Here is a 9,683-nt window from a genome sequence, read left to right on the forward strand (position 1 = left end):
AGCTTTAAAAAAGTCCAGTGCCAGGGCCTCACCTCCAAAGTTATGGATTTAATTGGACGGATGTGGGGCCTGGCATCAGTGATTTAAAAACTCCCCAGGAGATGTTAATGCACAGCCGTTTGAGAACCACTGTTGGTGTGCGGTCACAGGCTGTTTTTAGCCAGCATTAGGGTTTCAGAGGCAATGCAACTCTGTTCCAATTTTTGAAGGCATCTGATCTAGTTATTTTTAGTTCATTCCGTTGGATGGTTAATCATAAGCAGCAAATCTATCAGATACAGTTATTTCTAGAACCGGGTTTTTAGCACATCTCTTCCAGCACAGCACTGGGAGCTCTGTGGTCATCCCTTCCACTGCCCACCAGCTCCCCGTTGTATTAACTCCACATTGCCCCCTGCTGGTGAAACGATGCCACAGGCGTGAAGGCCGCCCTCTTTAGTTCCCTGCCTCTGATGAATACAGCTGCACCTTCATGAAGAGCACAGCTGTTCATTGTGATGGTTAATGTTATGTGTCAACTGGACTAAGCTAAGAGATACCCAGATAGCTGATAAACATCATTTCTGAGTGTGTCTGTGTGGTGTTGCAGAAGAGATTAGCATCAGAAGACTAAAGAAGATCTGCCCTCACCAATGCAGGCAGGCATCATCCAGTTCACTGAGGTCCCGAATAGAACAAAAAGGCCGAGGAAGGGTGACTTCACTGTCTGTGTTTGAACTGGGACATCCATCTTCTCCTGCCCTCTGACATCCACGCTCCCGATTCTTGAACCTTCAGACTCAGACAGGGACTTGTACCCTCACCTCCCCTTCCTGACCCCTTCTCAGGTCTGTGGACTCGAACCAGGACTGACAACATCGCCTCACCTGGTTCTCAGGCCTTCGGACCAAATCACACTACTGGCTTTCCTGGTTCTCCAGTTTGCAGATGGCAGGACTTCTTGGCTTCCATAATTGTGGGAGCCAATTCCTCTAATAAATATCTCAGTATTTATATCTATATCAACATTGGTATCCAATCTATATCTATAGAGAGAAATAGCCTATTGTTTCTATTTTTCTGGATAACTGACTAATACATTCATTTTACCATCAAGATAAATATTTACAAGAAGGGATCTGAGGAGGTGGATTGGGCTGCTTCGGGACCTGCTTTCCTGTCCTGTCTAATCTCTCACCTCCTCATTTCTGTTCATATTAACATTAGTTTGGAGTGGAGAACTCTGCTCTTCTGGTCCTGCAAGCTCCAGATCACTGGATTCTTAATCAGCTTGGTTTTCAGGCAGCAAGCAGACAGTACATTTCTTTAAAATCTACTTTTTTCCCCTTCTCTGCTATCAGATGAATCAGTTTCAGAGTAAGTTAATTCCTTTCTTAGTGGGCCTTACTAAGGCCGATGCAAGAAACAGACAGTCTCCAATACCCTGAACTTCCTTTTTGATAAAACCTTGGCTGGAAGATGGCCTTAGAATATATAACAGGCCATGGGGGTAACTGGCTGTTTCGCTAACTAGAGGTGTCCCCATTGACTTTGACCTTAGCTACTGCCTTCAGCCAGTTCCACATTTGAGGACCTTTTACTTACAACACTGCAGTCTCTGTTAGTTAGGAATGGTTTAAGTCACAGTGTCAGAAAAGTAACTCAATCTGGCTTAAATGATAAAGGGAACTTGTTAGTTCACGTAACTGAAGCTTCAAGAAATAGAATTAGCTTCAGACAAAACTTGATTTAGTTGTGCTTGTTTCGCCGTAGACTATACATGTCTTTCTGAATTTCTGATCTCCCTACATTTGAGAGCTTCATCCTAGAACGAAGTTGCTATATTCATCCTTGTTACTCTATTGGCAGAATAGCTTCCAGAAACTTCCAGAGCAATGTGGATTGGGAAGATAATGTCTGTATCCTCATATTTTGAGCCAAGAGCCTGAGTTCCACTTTTTTTTTTTTTTTTCAGATGGAGTCTCGCTCTTTCGCCCAGACTGGAGCACAGTGGCACAATCTCAGCTCACTGCAAGCTCCGCCTCCCGGGTTCACGCCATTCTCCTGCCTCAGCCTCCCAAGTAGCTGGGACTACAGGTGCCCACCACCGCACCTGGCTAATTTTTTGTATTTTCAGTAGAGACGAGGTTTCACTGTGCTAGCCAGGATGGTCTCAATCTCCTGACCTCGTGATCCACCCACCTCGGCCTCCCAAAGTGCTGGAATCACAGGCGTGAGCCACCGTGCCCGGCCTGAGTTCCACTTTTATTGGTCTGGCTGGCTTGAATTAAGAGCCCATCTCTTAACCCAGGGGTCAGCAAACTATGGCCATTGGGCCCAATTTGACCTACTACCTGTTTTTGTATGGCCTGCAGGCTAGGAAGTTTTTACATTGTAAGTGATTGAAAACAACCAAAAGAAGAATATTTTGAGAAATATGAAAATTGTATGCAATTTGAGTTTTAGTGTTCATAAAAAACTTTTATTGGACTGCAGTTAAGCTCATTTGTGTGTGTACTGTTTACAGCCCACAGTCTAGCAAGGACTCCTTATCTGGAAGGATACAACAACGCAGAGCTGAGTAGTTGTGAAAGACACTGTATGACCCACGGCTAGTATCTACCAAATGTGTGTAACTTCCTCATGTTAATTCTGTCTTGTTATGTGCAGACTGCCAATCCCCTGCCTGTGATTACATCACGCCAGACATGTTCTTCCCAAATTGGGGGTCAATCCAGATTCTCCTGTTATACGCCAGTTTTCTTAGGGATTTTCTCACTTTATTCAACACTATACTCAATTTTTACATTAATAGTGCAGTAAAAATATACCCCTTTGCCATTCTGTATTTTCCTGAATCATTTTACTGGTTGTAAAAGGATTTTGATTGGGATATACCCTGTTGCCCCACAAGGGCATTATAGACATAGGAAGAGGAAAGAAAGTGGCCAGCCTAGTGGGTTCCACCTTTGTGAAGGAGAGGTCATTACTTCTAACTGCTCTTGAAGCCCGGTGAAGGGGTCTCCAGAGGGTAACTTGTACAAACTGGAAGTGCCTGAAGACAAGGCAACTCATTTTCCAGTTGGATGTCAGCTTACACAGTGAACCTCATGATTTGCCTGAGACAAAATGAGCAGGGGAGAAGAAAACAGGAGATAGGAACCAAAGCAGGGAAAAGGATTGCCGGAGGCTGCTCTCCCACCACATGGAATGAGCTTTCCATTGGCCGAGTGATCCTGCAGAAGGGAGCTGGGCTCGAGCCATCCTCCCATGACACTCTACAGAGGTCAGGGGAATCACATGTCCCATTTTGTCTGGGAAATGACCCAGTTTATGCCAGTTGTGCCAGCATAGTTATTAATAGTATCCCCTTTGAGTCTTAAAGTGCTCATCCTACCAACAGGAGATCCACTGCTTAGCTTACAAGGGTCTTAACAGCAGTAGCTGGTGGGGTGGTCTCAGGGTTGCTGTCTACAAAGGCCCCTGGATGTGTGGGCAAGAAGGTGCTGAAAGGCAGTCTGCCCATCACCTGTAAGGTCTTGCACTTGCACAGGGTTAGGTGTGCTCCACGGTGCTTTTGTGTAACATGCTCAACGGTGCTTCCAGGCTAGCAAAGGCCCGGGGTATGCTGCCAGTGGTGTGAGCAGAAGAGAGAGGTGAAAGATGTTGGGCAAGGGTGGCGTCTCTCACCTAAGAAACTATGCAGAGAGAGGACCCTCAGGAATGCCCATCCATCCGAGGAAAATATACATGCATTGCCCATAATTTCAATATTTTTTAAAAAGATGCAGGGATAACCTAGCAGTGGGGGGCAGGGACTACCTCTGTAGGAAGTTAAAAGAATTCTTTCTCTCTCTCTTTTAAAAATTTAAATTTAAAAATTTCTCTTAGAGGAAGGGTCTTGCTCTGTCACCCAGGCTGGAATACAGTGGTGTGATCAGAGCTCACTGCAGACTACAACTTCTGGGCTCAAGCTATCCTGCCGCCTCAGCCTCCTGAGTAACTAGGACTATAGCTGCACACCACCATGCCTGCTAAATAAAAAAAAATTTTTTAGTAGAGACAGGGTCTCACTGTGTTGCCCAGGCTGGTTTCCAAATCCTGGCCTCAAGTGTTCCTCTGGCCCTGGCCTCCCAAAGTACTGGGATTATAGGTACAAACCACCACATCCAGCAACATTTTCTCTTTATATTACTCCACACAAACCACCCCTCTTCCCACCATACCAGAGGAGTTAAAAAGAGAGGGAAGGAAAGCATCTCAGAACCAAACTAAAGCTTCATCGCACTCCAACTCCCTGAGTCTGTTTTGCCCTGGTGGAGGGCAGCGAGAAAGAAAGAAGTAGAAATGTTATTTAAATCAAATTCAAGATTAGAGCTCTAAACTGAAGGAATTTTAGTAACTGGATGTGACCAAAACATGATGGAATCTGCCCAAGATGTTAAGGTGGAGCTGATGATTGAAGAAAAGTTAAGCATTTTATGTTTTTACTCTATGACAGTAAGGATAGGATAGGTTGTGCCTAGATAACAAACAAACCCCCAGTGGAATAACAAGGTAAAAGTTTTCCATTCACACAAAATCTGATGTGGGCTAGATCACTGGTTCTCAAAATTTGGTTGCATCAGAATCCCCTGGTGGGCTTGTTTAAACACAGATTCCTGGGTTCCACCTGAGACTCTGTTTCTAAGATCTCGGGTAAGGCTCAAGATTCTGCCTTTCTAATGAGGTTTCAGGTGATGCTGATGCTGCTGACCCATGAACTATGCTCTGAGAAGTACTGATCCTAGAGCAGCTCTCCTCCAAGTGGTGACTCAGGAATTCAGGCGCTTCCATCCTGTAGCTATAGATTCTGGAATGAGAAAGAAGACAGAAAAGGCATACTGCTTTTAACTGTCTTGGTCCAGAAGTGACAGGCTTCACTTAATCTTACAATTCATTGGCCAGAATTAGCCACAAGAGCCCAGTGCAAATACCATGAAGGGCAACATGTGGACTATTTAGTGAACCCTACTTTGTCTGCCACTTCCCCTTAAAAAGGAGATTAACCAAGGAAAGAGGCCCAGCCAATGTGAACTTGTAACCTATTAGAATCTTTTGTTTTTCTTTTCCCCCGATTATAATAGGCTGTCAGTTTAGTATTCATCTTATATATGAGGGATTCATACAACATTCATGTTGTTGAGATGTGAACTAAATCCCAGATCTATTTGAAATATTTGAAAGTTCATGGGCCAGTGGTGTCAGTCATCAGATGTTGAGAGCCCTTAGGGGAAGAAAGGATGAGACTACGGCTTCATCAAGGCAGAGGTTGCTACTGTCATGATTCCAGATAATGCCCCTACACTTGCCCTAGCTGGTTTGCTATGATGGGCTAGAGGAGGAATATCTCAAAATTGGAAGGGATTATAATATGTTGCATGAGAATAGCTATTTATGTAGGGGTGTGTGTGTGTGTGTGTGTGTGTGTGTGTGTGTGTGTGTAGAGAGAGAGAGAGAGAGAGTCAAAATGTACTCTGGATCTAGACAGGACATGTTTGTTGCCTTAATCTCTTGATACAATGGGTAACATAACAGCAGCAAACATTCCTGAAGTTCTCTGAACTAGCCTGAAATCTGCAACGCTCATCCCCAGGGGACCCAGAGCAAGTGGTTCAAGAGAAGTAAGAGAGAACCAGTTTTTAGGGCAAGGCCCCAGCTTCTCAAATCTTGGTTTTTGAATTAAAAATCACATATTCATACTTATGAAAATCAAAGCACAAAGAATGGAAAATGAAAAGAAATGAGGGGATTCTCTTTTCTTCAAAATCGTGGTTGCCAGGGAAATCACATTTAATAGATCGGGATATATCACATGGAATGTTCTTCTTATGTTTATGTAAATACATATAGCTTTTACCAAGGCAAATATTATTATATATACAGCTATATAATAAATATGTGGTGATATAGATACTGGTATGGAGATACACTTAATAGATCGGGATATATCACATGGAATGTTCTTCTTATGTTTATGTAAATACATATAGCTTTTACCAAGGCAAATATTATTATATATACAGCTATATAATAAATATGTGGTGATGTAATAGATCGGGATATATCACATGGAATGTTCTTCTTATGTTTATGTAAATACATATAGCTTTTACCAAGGCAAATATTATTATATATACAGCTATATAATAAATATGTGGTGATGTAGATACTGGTATGGAGACACACATATGGAATGCATATTCTATGTACATAGTTTTACATTGCTATCATAGATGCTTTTCATTTCAGTATGTATATCTACTTCATTCTTTTCTAATTTCACGTTTATGATGTGGCCATACCATCATGGTTTAAACTGTTTATATTTTGAAGAATTTCTTTCTATTGGTTGTTTTACAAACAGAGCTGCAAACAACAGCTATGTGCCAACACTTTGTGTCTTTTTTTTTTTTGAGACAGAGTCTCACTCTGTCACCCAGGCTGGAGTGCAGTGGTGCGATCTCGGCTCACTGCAACCTCTGCCTCCCAGGCTCAAGCAATTCTCTTGCCTCAGCCTCCCAGGTAGTTGGGATTGCAGGAGCCTGCCACCATGCCCGGCTAATTTTTGTATTTTAGTAGAGATGAGTTTTCACCGTGTTGGCCAGACTGGTCTCGAACTCCTGACCTCAAGCTATCCACCTGCCTTGGCCTCCCAGTGTGCAGGGATTACAGGAGTGAGCCACCATGGTTGGCCCTCCTTTGTTTCTTTAGATAGTGTTTCTTGAAATAGATTCCTAGAAATAAGACAGATTGAAGAGTTCGTAAATTTTAAATTTTTCTACAGACTGTGTCATTGCTCTTCAAAAATGCTGATTACCAAAATGTCACTTTTTGATACTAAAAAATAGATTGTTTTAAACACACAAAGTAAGTAGGGCTTATCAAAAAGTTAATATATTTTGCATTTCTCACAAGTATGTTGAATTTCTCACCCTTGCATTTTACAGCAGGAATCCTGACTCAGTCTAACTTTCTTATACTTAAAAAAGTATATACTAAAACATAGGCCAGGAGTTAGCAAACGTTTTCTATAAAAGACCAGATAGTAAATATTGTTGTCTTTGTGGGCTATATAATCTGTGTTGCAACAATGTGACTCCACCTTTGTCTTGGAAAGCTGGGATAGATAATGTGTAAAAGGGCAGGAGTGGCTGTGTTTCAACAAAACTTTATTTACAAAACAGGTCATGCTAGATTTGTTCTGAGGACCATAGTTTCTTAACCTCGGTCTAGGCAATCCGTCAAATAATTCTGCATTCACAATAGAAGTCTTGTTGTATATATTGACTCACTGTCTTTCCTTTCTCTAATGTTAACCACTGATTTTGTGGAGCATGGATTCTAGGAAATAATACCCAGGTAAGATGTCTATTACCATGTGCATCTTATTTTTAAAAGAGTGGTTAAATTCGTATTGAGGCCGGGTGCAGTGGCTTATGCCTGTAATCCCAGTACTTTGGGAGGTCGAGGCAGGCAGATCTCTCAAGTTCAGGAGTTCAAGACCAGCCTGGCCAACATGGTGAAGCCGTGTCTCTACTAAAAATACAAAAATTAGCTGGGTATGGTGGCATGCACCTGTAATCACAGCTACTTGGGAGGCTGAGACAGGAAGATCACTTGAACCCAGGAGGCGGAGGCTGCAGTGAGCCGAGATGGCACCACAACACTCCAGCCTGGGTGACAGAGCAAGACTCCATCCTGAAACAAGCCAAAACAAAACAAACAAAAAACTGGGAGACTGAGGTGCGCAGATCACAAAGTCAGAAGTTTGAGAACAGCCTGGCCAATATGGTGAAAACCCGTCTCTACTAAAAATACACAAATTAGCTGGGTGTGGTGGTAGGAGACTGTTGTCCCAGCTACTCGGGAGACTGAGGCGGGAGAATCGCTTGAACCCGAGAGGCGGAGGTTGCAGTGAGCCGAGATTGCGCCACTGCACTCCAGCTGGGGCGGCACAGCAAGACTCAGTCTCAAAAAAAAAAAAAAAAAGTCTTATTGACAAATTCAGTAGTTTCTTGTCTTTCGTCTGCATGTGTATCACTTGGCGGTTTGGTGAAAATCTAGATTCCCACATCCAAACCCAATTCTCTTGTGAGCATTTTAAGCAACCATCCCAGGAGGTTCTGGGCTGCTCATAGGTTTGCATATTAGTTACACTATTTATCCGCTGCGTGACCACGGACAAGTTGTTTGAACTCTCTGAGCCAACATTTCCTCTCCTATCAAATGGGAATATTAATAGGACTTAGCTCTTGGAGACATTGTTAGAATTTGAAGGACAGTGAATAATTTTTAAGAGAGCTTGACTTGTGAGAAAAATAAACTTAAATGCATGAATATATATTTCAAGCCTGAATTTACCTAGTGCATATGCATTATACACTGGGTGCATAATATTTCATAAAATCATCATTGTTTTATAAAATAGTGTTTCATTATTTGGGGAGAGGCATTATTGTCATTTCCTTTCTGCTGACTTCCCCTCTTCAGAGTTTTCTACTCTTCCCCTCCCATCCCACCGCCTTGTTTTGTCACAAAACAAAGCCAATAGAATCACCAACAGTTTAAGACTGGTTTACTCAAAATGAATTCATTATTTTACATAGATGAACACTGAAATGATAAATAATGTTCTATAAATATTTGTTGGTTGACAGCTTTGAAACAATGTCCTCTAGAAAAAGCTGAACACAGCCACCCACCTTGTATGAGAGCCACAAAGAAGTGCCATGTGCCTGAATATATGCCAACCACTGTGTGACTGGAGCGGCTGAGGAAGGGGAGCAGAGGGTGTTCTGGGATCCCTTCCAACAAGCAGTCAAGAATACATCGAAATACGTTACAAAACTTTAATAATCTAGATAAGTTAAAATGCATGTTAAGAAGAGTCCCAGGGTGTGGTTGCTTGGGTAGGGGTAGGTTCAGGAATTGAAGGGACGTCCATAGGTCCTGGGACCCTGCTTCCTAATCTGCCACAAATGTGACAGTGTCTTGTTGCTTCCAGGTCACTCAGGGATTCGACTCTGAGGTCAGTGATGCACTTGGCACCAGAACTCAGTGGACTTGGCACAGACCTGCCAGCCTCAGCCACTTTCATTCTGGAAGCTGTTAAAAGAGACAAGTTATAAAAATTGAGGAATCAGCAAGGGTCCCATGCTGCCTTCTCCTATCTGCCTTGGCAAGTGTAGGGCCTGTCCACTTGCTCAGGGCTCTTTGTCCAACCTCAGCTCCCTAGACCTTTCCGCAGTGGCTCAGGGGGTCTCCTCAGGCAGTCTCCTCCTGCTAACACTTCTGTCTTTCCTCTGCTGGGGGCAGCTCTTCCCTGGTTCCTTGCAGACCCCAGGTCAGGCCAGAAAACACCTCTGTGGCCCTTCCCTGTGTCCCACCACCAGATAGGACCTCAAAGGCCTGGGGTCCCCAGAAGGGCCCTCATACCAGCTGGTGCCCTTGCAGGCTGCCCCGCTCCGAGTCCTGCCTCTCTCCAGAGGTGGGCAGGAGCACCAACCTTTACCTGGCACCAGCTGTGAGTCTCATAATTGCCATCTACCATTTTGCTAGGGGTCTTCTGGGGGTCCTAGGAAAAGCAGCAGATGCGTGGGTGCTTGGGCACTTGGGCATTCTGAGGGAAGAAGCACCATGACCCTGGGTCATTTTTCACTGGG

The sequence above is a fragment of the Rhinopithecus roxellana genome, chromosome 19 (genome assembly GCF_007565055.1).
Source record: "Rhinopithecus roxellana isolate Shanxi Qingling chromosome 19, ASM756505v1, whole genome shotgun sequence".
Classification (NCBI taxonomy): domain Eukaryota; kingdom Metazoa; phylum Chordata; class Mammalia; order Primates; family Cercopithecidae; genus Rhinopithecus; species Rhinopithecus roxellana.